Source organism: Arvicola amphibius, chromosome 3 (genome assembly GCF_903992535.2).
Source record: "Arvicola amphibius chromosome 3, mArvAmp1.2, whole genome shotgun sequence".
In the NCBI taxonomy this organism is placed as follows: Eukaryota; Metazoa; Chordata; class Mammalia; order Rodentia; family Cricetidae; genus Arvicola; species Arvicola amphibius.
Genome location: NC_052049.1, coordinates 179,802,081 through 179,815,625, shown reverse-complemented (window position 1 = coordinate 179,815,625; position 13,545 = coordinate 179,802,081).

The following is a 13,545-nucleotide window of genomic DNA, read 5'->3' as shown; positions in this document are numbered from 1 at the left end:
TAGCCCTGGCTGTCCTGGTTGTAGACCAGACTGGGCTCACTCTCAGAGATCTGTCTGCCTCTGCCTCCTGAGTGCTGGGATTAAAGGTGTGCTACTACTGCCCGAAGCTTCTTCAGATTTTAATGTGCAAGAATAAACCTTCCTTGGGTCCAGGGCAATGGCGCAGCAGGTTAAGACTCTTGCTGTGAAAGCCAGTGGAAAGAAATGGTTCCACCCAAGTCCAGCTTGCTAGATCACTGATTTTTACTGGGGTTCATTAGAGGAGCCTGGGTGACTCAGAAGTAGCTAAATTAGAGGAACACACCACCCTCACATGGTTGCGGAATGTGTCACAGGGGCTTGACCCCTCAACCTTCCTCTTCTTATACACTCAGCTTCCCCGAGATCATCCCCAGATGGGTGCAGGGAGGAGTGGCGGCAGGAATCCCAGGTGAGGGTCTGGTGACCCTCTCCCCAGACCATGATGATCACATTGCACCTAACTGTCACTGCCTTGTTTATTTTGTTCTAGGCTGCAAGACCCAAGTAGTGTTTGGTTCCCTCAGCAGCTTCTGCTTCCTGGTGACAATCACACCAGTTTGAAAAGGAAACGGTAGCACCACAACCCTCCACCCCTTCCTCCAGTTCTACCGCCTCTTCAGTCATGTTCTGCCTTTGAGGGGGTGATATATGTATGATTCTTTCCTAAGCCCTGGGACTCGACACCAAAACAATGTCTGCTTGCTTATTCCCACCAGCTTGACTGGTTATGAATCTCTAGTCAAATCTACCCATACCAGAAAAGTTTCCCTGGACTTCAGCTGGATGTAGACACAAACACACATCCACTCACTGAAACAACAGCCTTAGCCTCCCGCTGGTGCCTAAGACAAGCCAGCCACAGGGTTTGGTCCTGACACACAGGACCTCTGCAGTGGGTGGGGCTTTAAATCCAACCAGTCAGTAGTTGATTGTACCCATAATTGTCATGACATTACTGCAAGTAGAATAAATATCTTGTGGTGGTGAGTGGGATCTCCAACTGAGCAGGACTGTCGGCAACAATCTTTCTCAGCAGCCGGCATAGTACCTTCTGGTACTGCGTATGTCGGTCATCAGGAAGGAAGCCTCCAGCTCTGCCCCAGCTTGACATCTCTGTGCCCTTCCACTAGAGGCTATAGTGTTTGGGCAATAAAGATTTCTCATCCAGCTCTGGTCTGCAACCACCGACAATGGCAATGGTGTTTACTATAAGTCCTAAGGTCCCTTCCTGGCCAGCAGCTTGTAACATTTTAATCCTCCTGTTCCTGGGATTTTCACCTAATATCCTGTGGCTTCCAGGAGTGCCTTTTCTCACATTTAAAATTATTTCATAGGTAATTTGCCTGCATGTATGTCTTCTGTGCACCACTTGTGTGTCTGTTGCCTGCAAAGGCCAGATGAAGGTGTCAGATCCCCCAGAGCTGGAATTACAGATGCTTAAACCTCCATGTGGATGCTGAGACTCAACGTTAGTCTTCTGCAAGAGCAGTCAGAACTTTCAAATGCTGAGCTTTCTCCAGTCCCCTTTCTCACTTAAAAAACTACAAAAGGAATCCCACATTGTTGTATTTATGCATTAATTTGCGTGCGCGCGCGCGCGTGTGTGTATAGGTCCATACATGCTAAAACACACATGTGAAGGTCAGAGGACATCTTGCAGTAGTGAGTTCTCTTCTACCATGTAGGTCACAGGAATCAAACCCAGGTTGTCAGAGAGCTGGTAGGACCTGATCTAGTGAGCCGTTGTGCTGGCCCCACAGAAAGGCAAATACCAGCACAGGATCCCTAAGACCAAATTCTTAGACCAAGTTCTCAGCACAAAGGAGATTCATTTGCTGCAGAGGGACAGAGGGTAGGAATAAGGGACAAAGACAGGAAACAGAGGAAGAGGGAGAAGGGTAAGGGAGCAAGGGAAAAGGGGCAGAGGTATTTGTCCCAGAGGACAAAGGACTGCCCCTGGATAGAGAGGAGACAGGCACCCACTTTTTAAAATTTATTTTTCTCCCATAGAGAATCTCACTCTGTATAACTCAGGCTGGACTCAAACTCACACTGATCCTCCGTACTCAGCCTCCCACATGCTGGGATTACAGACATGAGTCACCTGATCCTCCTGTGCTCAGGCTCTCAAGTACTGGGATTACAGTCGTGAATCACCGCGCCTGGCTCATTTTAAGCTCTTGTTTGTTTGGGGTTTTTTGTTTGAGACAGGGTCTCACTTATGTAGCTTTGGGTGGCCTGGAACTCACAGAGATCCCCCTGCCTCTGCCTCCTGAGTGCTGGGATTAGAATGTGCCAACATGCCTGGATCAGTTTTTAACAACTATTGATTTTCATTGTTCTTTTAGATGTCTTTTCAATTATATATATTTTTTTTTACTAAGGATAGAATCCTGAGGTCCACTCTTCGCTCAAGCAAGTATGAAATGGACTTGGGATTCAGTAGCTGAAAGGATTTTACACACACACACACACACACACACGCACGCACGCACGCACGCACGTGTGCGTGCAAGGTCCAATACAGCGTGAAGAGATCCCATCACATTGATTGTTTTGTCAAAAGAGCATGTTAGGTACAGTGGCTTGGGAGGGGCACTTATTTCGCTCTCCATTATCTGTGGTCATTCGCCATGGGCCACCTGGAGTCTCCCTGTCCACATTTGTCATTTTAAAGGGCTTTAGCTTAGACGAATAATCTCTCGCCTTGCAGGCTGTCATTTCCCCAACCACACAAGATTGGGTAAAATGGTCTAACGGTGGCGTGCAGGATGTGGTCAGTGGGTCACTCACCTCCAGCAACTGAGGATCACACACACCATACTCTTAGACATGGTGCTAAGGGACAAGCATAACCTGGTCATCTGTAGCATCCTATTTCCACATCTGTCCCCTGCAGTGTTTGGTGCTTTGGGATACCACGAATTAAGGTTCACCTAACCCCAACATTGACTGAAACTCCAAGTAGTCTGCACGTTATTATCAGGGAACGAATAAATCTGCAATCCAATGTGGAGCCGCTGGATGGTCCCCACCTCCTGAGACCTGCTTTCTCTGAACACCATCACTGCCAGTTCCTGCTGGCCACCTCTCTGGTGGACTCTTCAGGCTGTACAGGCTTCCAAAGGCTACCAGGACAGCTCTTAGCTTTCTCTCCGTTTTCCCCTGGGAATTCACCTTCACACGAAACTGGCCACATTTTTCTGTGAGTGACCCAGGCAGGCCTCCTTGTCTGCTGTACCTGGACTTACTCACTAATCTGAGTCTTTCAGATCCACCAAAGCCTCTCTTACCGGTTGCTTGTTTTTTACTCTTGTTTTTACTCTTTTGACTCTTGGGGGGCGGGGAGGGCCACCATCAGCTCCCAAGTAAATCACACACGTAGGCTTATTCTTACTTATAAATGCCCTGTGTTAACTTGGCTTGTTTCTAGTTAGCTTTTCTTCTTCTTCTTCTTCTTCTTCTTCTTCTTCTTCTTCTTCTTCTTCTTCTTCTTCTTCTTCTTCTTCTTCTTCTTCCTTACCGCTGTCTTCCTTCTTCATCTTCCTCGTCCAATCCTCCTCCTCCTCCTCATCCTCCTCCTCCTCCTCCCTCCTCCTCCTCCTCCTCCTCCTCCTTCTTCTTTTGGTTTTTCAAGACAGGGGTTTCTATGTGTAACAGCCATGGCTGTCCCTAAAACTAGCACTTGTTTCCCAGGCTGGCCTCGAACTCACAGAGATCCACCTGTTTCTGCCTTCTGAGTGCTGAAATTAAAGGCACGTGCCACTACACCTGGGTATCCAGGCTTCTTTAAAAAATTATTCTACTACCTTATGCCTCTGGGTTATTTTCCTTTGTCTTCTGTATATCTTTTTTTTTTTTTAAAATGATTATTTATTGAGCTCTACATTTTTTTCATCTACTCCCCTCCCTGCCTCTCACTCTCCTCCCTTCAATCCTTCCCCCAAGGTCCCAGGCTCCCAATTACTCAGGAGATCTTGTCTTTTTCTACTTCCCATGTAGATAAGATCCATGTATGTCTCTTTTAGGATCCTCATTGTTGTCTAGGTTCTCTGGAATTGTGGTTTGTAGGCTGGTTTTCTTTGCTTTATGTTTTAAAACCACCTATGAGTGAGTACATGTGATAATTGTCTTTCTGTGTCTGGGTTACCTATCTCAAAATGATGTTTTCTAGCTCCATCCATTTGCCTGCAAATTTCAAGACGTCATTATTTTTTTTCTGTTGTGTAGTACTTCATTGTGTAAATGTACCACATTTTTCTTATTCCATTCTTTGATTGAGGGGCATTTAGATTATTTCCAGGTTCTGGCTATGACAAACAAAGCTGCTATGAACATAGTTGAGCACATGTCCTTGTGGCACGATTGAGCATCCTTTGGGTATATACCCAAAAGTGGTATTGCTGGGTCTTGAGGAAGGTTGTTTCCTAATTTTCTGAGAAATCGCCACACTGATATCCAAAGGGGCTGTACCAGCTTGCATTCCCACCAGCAATGCAGAAGTGTTCCCTTCACCCCACAACCTCTCCAGCATAAGTTGTCATCAGTGTTTTTGATCTTGGCCATTCTTACAGGTGTAAGGTGGAATCTCAGAGTTGTTTTGATTTGCATTTCTCTGATGACTAAGGATGTTGAGCATTTCCTTCAGTGTCTTTCAGCCATTTTAGATTCCTCTGTTGAGAGTTCTCTGTTTGATCTGTACTCCATTTTTTTTTTTTTTTTTTTTTTTTGGTTTTTTCGAGACAGGGTTTCCCTGTAGTTTCTAGAGCCTGTCCTGGAACTAGCTCTTGTAGACCAGGCTGGCCTCGAAATGATCTGTACTCCATTTTTTATTGGATTATTTGTTCTTATGGTGTCCAATTTCTTGAGTTCTTTTTATATTTTGGAGATCAGTCCTCTGTCTGATGTGGGGTTGGTAAAGATCCTTTCCCATTCTGTAGGCTGTCGTTTTGTCTTGTTGACCGTGTCCTTTGCTTTACAGAAGCTTTTCAGTTTTAGGAGGTCCCATTTATTAATTGTTTCTCTCAGTGTCTGTACTACTGGGGTTCTATTTAGGAAGTGGTCTCCTGTGCCAATGCGTTCAAGTGTACTTCCCACTTTCTCTTCTATGAGGCTCAGTGCGGCTGGCTTTATGCTGAGGTCTTTGATCCATTTGGACTTGAGCTTCTGTGAATCTTACTTTTACTCTTACTCCGTGGCTGGCTGGGTGGCTGGCCTGGAAATCCTTCTCTCCTCTTTCTTCCCATTCTGTTGGATCCTTTTCCTCCTTTCTTTCTCATCTCAGATTTCACCTCTTAATAATTCTCTCTGCCTGCCAGCTCCGTCTATCCTTTTTCCTGCCTCTCTATTGGCCGTTCAGGTCTTTATTAGATTATCAGGTGTTTTAGACATGTACGTAACACAGCTTCAGAGTTAAATGCAGCATAAGCAAAAGCGACACATCTTTACATTATTAAACAAATGTTCCAGTGCATAAACAAATGTAACACACCTTAAAACAATTCTCCACAACACTTACCTAGCAAAGATTAGGTTCCACTATGAGTCAGCAAAGTCAACATACAGTCCCCAGATCCCTACTGAGTTAACCTCTTCGCGCTATCCTCCCTCTCTCTTCCATCTTTTTATCTAATTTTATTTTATGTGTAAAGGCGCATGTATGTCTGTGAACTATGGGGTGTGTCCAGTGCCCGTGGGGGCCAGTCCAGGGCATTTGATCCCCTGGAACTGGAGTTAGAGATGGTCGTGAGCCATCATGCCCACATGTGCATCAAATCCAGCTCCAGTGCTTCTGACCACTGAGCCATCTCTCCAGAGCCTCAATGTTCTTTTCTTTCTTCTTTTTTTTTAGAAGATGGCCAGGCCGGCCATGCAGCTGCTGCCTGGCTTCTTTACAATCCTTTATCATATGAGACATGTATGGGGACAGATTGCAATCTTCTGTCAGCTGTTCATGGGGTCTCCCTGCGGTGGCTTGCTTGAACCCACAGGTCTTTAATCACCAAAGTGAAGGGATAGGGGTCCCTGATCCCTGAAGAAGTGGACTTTTCTTTGACTGACATAGATGATTGACATTTCCAGGTTATATGTTATGTTAGGTTTACCCAGCATGCACCATCCCAGGATCCTCTCTGTTAGAGTCACATGATGAGATGCATCCCATATACTCTACCCCTTAAGTGGTTTGTGAGGCTCCTTTAGTACACATGCATGTCGAATCTCCTACTGGGTTTTACTTCCTCATTTGTGACAAGACTTTTTCTAGTTTGCTGGAGTGGGGTCGTACAATCCACAGAATGGTCTGAGGAAGTCCAAAGAGTGATCCAGTACAGTCCGTGAGGCAATCATTTTTTAGTTGCTGTGACTCAGAGTTAACCTTGCCATGACTCATGGTCATTCTCCACCTGACCCTGTCTTTCTGCCTCACTAGGTGGCCAGCATTCATTAAGAAGATAGATATATCACCCCACATCACACAGAGGAAGAGGACTTCTCTGGAGTCTTTGCCAAGGGTTATCCACCTTGCTTTTCTCTGTGGGTAGAAACCCTGGCTTTTGTTGCTTGTCTCCCCGTGATAAATCCTGCTGGAGCTAGGTGACATTAGGTGACATTCCACCTCCAGACAGCTCAGCTTTGTTCTCGTGACTTAGTGCGCTGCCACCGCTCCTCGCAGACTCATCTTTGCTTCTGTCCAACATGTTGCTTTTGGGGTACTGACTTATTGTCTCATTTTTCCTGGGAGAGATGTGAACAAATGTCTGTTCACCCTGACATGGTGACAACCCAAAGAAATGGTTCCATCCAAGTACCCAGTGAGTTTACTAGGGTAACGTACGGAAGCATGAGTTATTCAGTAACAGCTGCACCATGGCAAAGGGCCACCCCCATACAATCAGTGACCCACAAAAGCTGCATCACTGGAGGTCCCACTCCAAATTAGCCTTCCACTGCCTATGTCCTCTAGCTCCTCAAGACTGCATGCTACTGATATGCAAGAGAGTATAGAAGCCTGAATCTCAGTCATGCATTAGAGCAGGCTCTGCCACCTACCCTGTGTGTCTGGGCAATGACAGAAGTTCTCCAAACCTTAGTTCACACACTGGTGAGATAGAGACTATAATATGAAATTCACTAGGTCATGGAGGTAGTCACCAGAATGATGAGTATCTAGAAGCTTGGTACATAGTAGGCAGGTGATTGTGAAAGAATTAGACCCATAGATTAGATAACACCATATCTCAAAGTCAGCGTTCTTATATTCCTTACAGGATTTCTTTGTGAAGTTTTTGCTGTCCTGGAACTCGCTCTGTAGACCAGGCTTATCTTGAACTCAGAAATCAGAACTGCCTCTGACTCCCAAATGCTGGATAAAGGTGTGCACCCACCACCCCTGGCTAGTGTTCTTATTTGATAATGGCCCACAGCCAGAGGATTAAGTAATAGTTTTTACTCTGTTCCCCTCCCTTCCTCTTCCCTCTCCTTCAACCCTCTCCCGAGGTCCCCATGCCTCCCTATTTACTCAGGAGATCTTGTCTTTTTTTCTACTGCCCCATGTAGATATGATCCATGTATGTCTCTCATAGGGTCCTCATTGTTGTCTAGGTTCTCTGGGAGTGTGATTTGTAGGCTGGTTTTCTTTGTTTTATGTTTAAAAACAATTCATGAGTGAGTACATGTGATAATTGTCTTTCTGGGTCTGGGTTACCTCACTCAATATGTTTTCTAGCTCCATCCATTTGCCTGCAAATTTCAAGATGTCATTATTTTTTCTGCTGTGTAGTACTCCGTGTGTAAATGTACCACATTTTTCTTATCCATTCCTTGGTCAAGAGGCATTTAGGCTGTTTCCAGGTTCTGGCTTTGATAAACAAAGCTGCTATGAACATAGTTGAGCACATGCCCTTGTGGCACGATTGAGCATTCTTTGGGTATATACCCAAAAGTGGTATTGCTGGGTCTTGAGGAAGGTTGTTTCCTAATTTTCTGAGAAATCGCCACACTGATATCCAAAGGGGCTGTACCAGCTTGCATTCCCACCAGCAATGCAGAAGTGTTCCCTTCACCCCACAACCTCTCCAGCATAAGTTGTCATCAGTGTTTTTGATCTTGGCCATTCTTACAGGTGTAAGGTGGAATCTCAGAGTTGTTTTGATTTGCATTTCTCTGATGACTAAGGATGTTGAGCATTTCTTCAGTGTCTTTTGGCCATTTTAGATTCCTCTGTTGAGAGTTCTCTGTTTGATCTGTACTCCATTTTTTATTGGATTATTTGTTCTTTTGGTGTCCCATTTCTTGAGTTCTTTGTATATTTTGGAGATCAGACCTCTGTCTGATGTGGGGTTGGTGAAGATCTTTTCCCATTCTGTAGGCTGTCGTTTTGTCTTGTTGACCGTGTCCTTTGCTTTACAGAAGCTTTTCAGTTTCAGGAGGTCCCATTTATTAATTGTTTCTCTCAGTGTCTGTGCTACTGGGGTTCTATTTAGGAAGTAGTCTCCTGTGCGTTTAAGTGTACATCCTACTTTCTCTTCTGTGAGGTTCAGTGTGACTGGCTTTATGTTGAGGTCTTTGATCCATTTGAACTTGAGTTTTGTGCATGGTGATAGATACGGGTCTATTTTCATTCTTCTACATGTTGATATCCAGTTATGCCAGCACCACTTGTTAAATATGCTTTCTTTTCTCCATTTGATATTTTTCTTTGCTTCTTTGTCAAAAATCAGGTGTTCATAGGTGTGTGGATTAATATCTGGGTCTTTGATTCAGTTCCATTGGTTCTCCTGTCTGTTTTTATGCCAATACCAGGCTGTTTTCAGTACTGTAGCTCTGTAGTAGAGTTTGAAGTCAGGGATTGTGATGCCTCCAGAAGTTGTTTTATTGTATAGGATTGTTTTGGTTATCCTGGGTGTTTTGCTTTTCCATATGAATGAAGTTGAGTACCATTCTTTTGATGTCTGTGAAGAATTTTGCTGGAATTTTGCTGGGCATAGTATTGAAACTGTAGATTGCTTTTGGTAAGAATGCTATTTTTACTATGTTAATTCTACCTACCCAAGAGCATTGGAGATCTTTTCACTTTTTGGTGTCTTGTTCAATTTCTTTCTTCAAAGATTTAAAGTTCTTGTCATACAAGTCTTTCACTTGTTTGTTTAGAGTTACTCTGAGATATTTTATGCTATTTGTGGCCATTGTAAAGGATGATGTTTCTCTGTTTTCTTTCTCAGCCCATCTGTGAACAGGAGGGCTACTGATTTTTTTTTAGTTAATCTTGTATCCTGCTACATTATTGAACATGTTTATGAGTTGTAGAAGTTCCTTGGTAGAATTTTTAGGGTCGCTTATGTAAACTATCATATCATAGTGAGAGTTTGACTTCTTCTTTTCCTATTTGTATCCCCTTGATCTCCTTTTGTTGTCTTATTGCTCTAGCTAGGACCTCAAGAACTGTATTGAATAGATATGGAGAGAGTGGACAACCTTGTCTTGTTCCTGATTTCCGTGGGATCGCTGGAAGTTTCTCTTCATTTAGTTTGATGTTGGCTGTTGGCTTGCTGTATATTGTCTTAATTATGTTTAGGTATGTTCCTTGTATCCCTGCTCTCTCAAGACCTTTATCATGAAGGGATGTTGCTTTTTCGGCATCTAATGAGATGATATGTGGTTTTTATTTTTCAGTTGTTTATATGGTGGATTACATTGACAGATTTTCGTATGTTGAACCATCCCTGCATCTCTGGGATGAAGCTGACTTGATCATGGTGGATGATGATTCTGATGTGTTCTTGGATTTGACTTGCCAGTATTTTATTTAGAATTTTTGCATCAATGTTCATGAGTGAGATTGGTCTGTAATTCTCTTTCTTACTAATGTCTTCATGTGTTTTGGGTATCAGGGTAATTGTAACCTCATAAAATGAGTTTGGCAATGTTCCTTCTGTTTCTATTGCATGGAACAATTTGAGGAGTATTGGTATTAGTTCTTCTTTGAAAATCTTGTAGAATTGAGCCGAAACCTTCTAGTTCTGGGCTTTTTTTTGTTGGGAGACTTTTGCTGACTATTTCTATTTCTTTAGCAGTTATAGGTTGTTTAATTTGCTTATCTAGTCTTGATTTAATTTTGGTAAGTGATACTTATTCAGAAAATTGTCCATTTTCTTTAAGTGTTCCAATTTTGTGGAGTACAGGTTTTTGAAATATGACCTGATGTTATGTCCCCCTTTTCATTTCTGATTTGTTAATTTGGATATTCTCTCTCTGCCTTTTGGTTAGTTTGGATAAAGTTTGTCTATTTTGTTGATTTTCTCGAAGAACCAACTCTTTGTCTCATTGACTCTTTTTATTGTTTTCTTGGTTTCTATTTTGTTGATTTCAACTCTCAATTTGATTATTTCATGTTGACTACTTCTCTTAGGTGAGTTGCTTCTTTTTGTTCTAAAGTTTTCAAATGTTCTGTTAATTCACTAGTGTGGGATTTTCCCAGCTTTTTTATGTGGGCAAATTAGTGCTATGAACTTAAAAGTTACCTAAAAGGTAAATGAACAAGCCAGGCACAGTGATTGACAGCTGTACCTGGGAACGCTGGAGTATCGAGAGAGAACTTCAAGTTTAAGGCCAGCCCATCTGTAGAATGAGATGTTCAAAACAAACAGGTGGCAGAGACAGCTCAGCGGTGAAGGCACTTGCCAATAAGCCTGAAGTCCTGAGTTCAACCCCTAAAATTCACATGATGGGAGGAAAAACCCAACTTCTGCAAGCTGCCCACTGACATCTATATAACAATCAGGGGCATATGTGTGCCTGAAAACAGAAAAAAAATGTAATCTAAACTAAACAGCATCTGCCCTCCCATCCCTGCCCCAGGTAAAACTGTGGGCAGTCCCTACTGTGCCAGTCATTTTCCCTTTTGTGTTTGGTTTTGAGACAGACAGTTGTTCTGAAACTCTCTCTGTAGACCAGGCTGGTCTTGAACCCACAGGGATCCGCCGTCTCTCCTCCTGAGCGCCGGGAATAAAGGTGTGCGCCACCACCGCGGCTCACAGTCCTCTTACCCTTTCTCACTTTTTCAGCTTTCTGATAAAGAAAATCATGAACTCCAGATCTCAGGGTTAAGTTGTGCAACAAGCTAAGGGCTCGGTATTAAAGCAATGGAAATTGTGAAATAAGGGAACCCAGCAAAAGCTGGTGGTCATGTGTCAGGAACCGACCTGTGCACGTGACAGTGAGGTCTTCAGGAACCGACCTGTGCACGCGACAGTGAGGTCTTCTGCGATGTCTTCATCCACATTCGTCCTTTCAGGAGTCTGAACTGCCTGACAACATCCAGGGCCCACGGGAGGCCTGGGCAGGGGGGCAGAGAGGGTGGGGGCAAAGAGGACTGCCACCATTACCATACTTCCAAATTTCTTTGTGCTTCCTCGTGCCACACACTTTAATGTTTGCTTTGGAGTTTTTCGTTGGTTAGTTTTCTGGTATGTTTGGTCAGTCCCCACATCTTGCTGTTTCTTCTTCCGGGGAAGCTCCTTAGGTTGACCCTTCTCTCTGCATTTACAGCCACACCTGATGCTGTGATTCACTCAGTCTCTGGATAATGATAGTGGTTGTCTATCTAGATCAAATGTTATAACTAGATGTGGCCCAAAGAGCTATGTTGGCCCACTAGTGTCTCAAGTTTAAGTTAATTCTACAGCTGTCAACACACAACCAGAGGATGACATAATGTGTGTTTCCAGTTTTTCTTGAAAGATGAGAAAAATCTGGCCATACCAGGCCCAAAGTCCCAGAGAGTCACAACACAGCAGACGCGAGTTCTGGGAACCCCGATGTCCCCTGGCGAGATTGTCCCCTTGACCAGTCTATAGTCTTCTGAGAGAAGTGTCAGCTCAGGAATTGTCCAGATCATGTGGCATGTCTGTGTGGCATTGTGTTGATGATTCATTGATGTTGGAGGGCCTGGCTACTGTGAGTGGCACCATTCCCTGGGTAGATGATCCTGAGCTGTACAAGAGAACTCGCTAAGGCAGGTGTGGTGGCCACAATCTTTATCCCTAGCACTGGGAGGCCCAATGGCCGGTGTATGTCTCTGAGTTTTAGGCCAGCCTGGTCTATACTAGTAAGTTCCCGGCAAGCCAGGAATTGAGACCTGGCTAAAAATCAACAAATAAAATATTTGAAAAGAAAAGAAAGCCCAGCTAAGCATGAGTTTGTGTGCTTGTGAGCCAACCAGCCCCCAGTAATCCTGCAGGTTCCTGCCTTGAGTTCCCTGTCCTGATTTCTATCAATTGATGGGTTATGACCAGGAAGGTTTTAGTGTTTTTATCCACAGCAACAGAACACTGTGCTATGTGGTTTTTCATTTGTTTGTTTTTTGCTTGTTTTTTGCTTTGTTTTGTTAATTTCACACACACACTAGTTATCTGGGAAGAGGCGACCATGTCCTTTCCATTGAGAAACTTGCCCTCTATCCGAACACTGGCTTGTGGCACGCCTGTAGGGTTGTTTATACAATAATGATTGATGCAGGAGGGCTCAGCCCACTGAGGGCAGTGCCACGCTGAGTAGGTGGTACTGGGTGGTGAAAAAAGAAACAAGCTGGGCAAGCCACGGAGAGCAAACCAGTAAATAGCGTTCCTCCATGGCTTCTTCTGTTCCTGCATCAGCTTCTGATGATGGACCACAACTTGTAAGCCAAATAGACTATTTTATTGCTAAGTTGCTTTTGGTCATGATGCTTTTACACAGCAACATAAAGAACGGAGGACAAACACCCACCCTCCTTAGTTCTGAGAACGCCCTTCTGTATATGTGTTGCTTTTATTGGTTAATGAATAAAGTTGCTTTGGCCTATAGCAGAGCAGAATAGAGCCAGGCTGGAAGAGATATAAAGAGAGAGTAGGCGGAGTCAGAGACGCAATGTAACTGCCAAAGGAGAAAGACACCCAGAACTTTTACTGGTAAACCACAGCCTCGTGGTGATATATAGATTAATAGAAATGTGTTAATTTAAGATGCAAGAGATCTAGGAATATTCCTAAGCTATTAGTCAAACAGTGTTGTAATTAATATAGTTTCTGTGTGATTATTTGGGTCTGGGAGGCCGGGAAATGAAAGAGCAGCCTCCATCTACAGATTACTAAGCCTAGGACCTCACATGTCAAGTAGGTACTCAACCACTGAGTGCTTCTGTAATGTTTTTTTTTTTATTATTTTTTTGGTTTTTGGTTTTCTGAGACAGTGTTTCTCTGTGTAACAGCTCTAGCTATCCTAGAACTTGCTTTGTAGACCAGGCTGGGCCCTAAGTCATAGAGCTCCACCTGTCTCTGCCTCCCAAGTGCTAGGAATAAAGGCATGTGCCACCACTGCCCGGTTTACTTTTCAATTTTTTAAAGTTTATGTGTACGGGTGTTTTTTCTTCATGTTGCACCACATGTATGCCTGGTGTCTAGAGAGGGTAGAAGAGAGCATAAATCCCTTGGGACTAGAGTTACAGAGACTGTGAGCTGCCATGTGAGTGTTGAGAATTGAACCCAG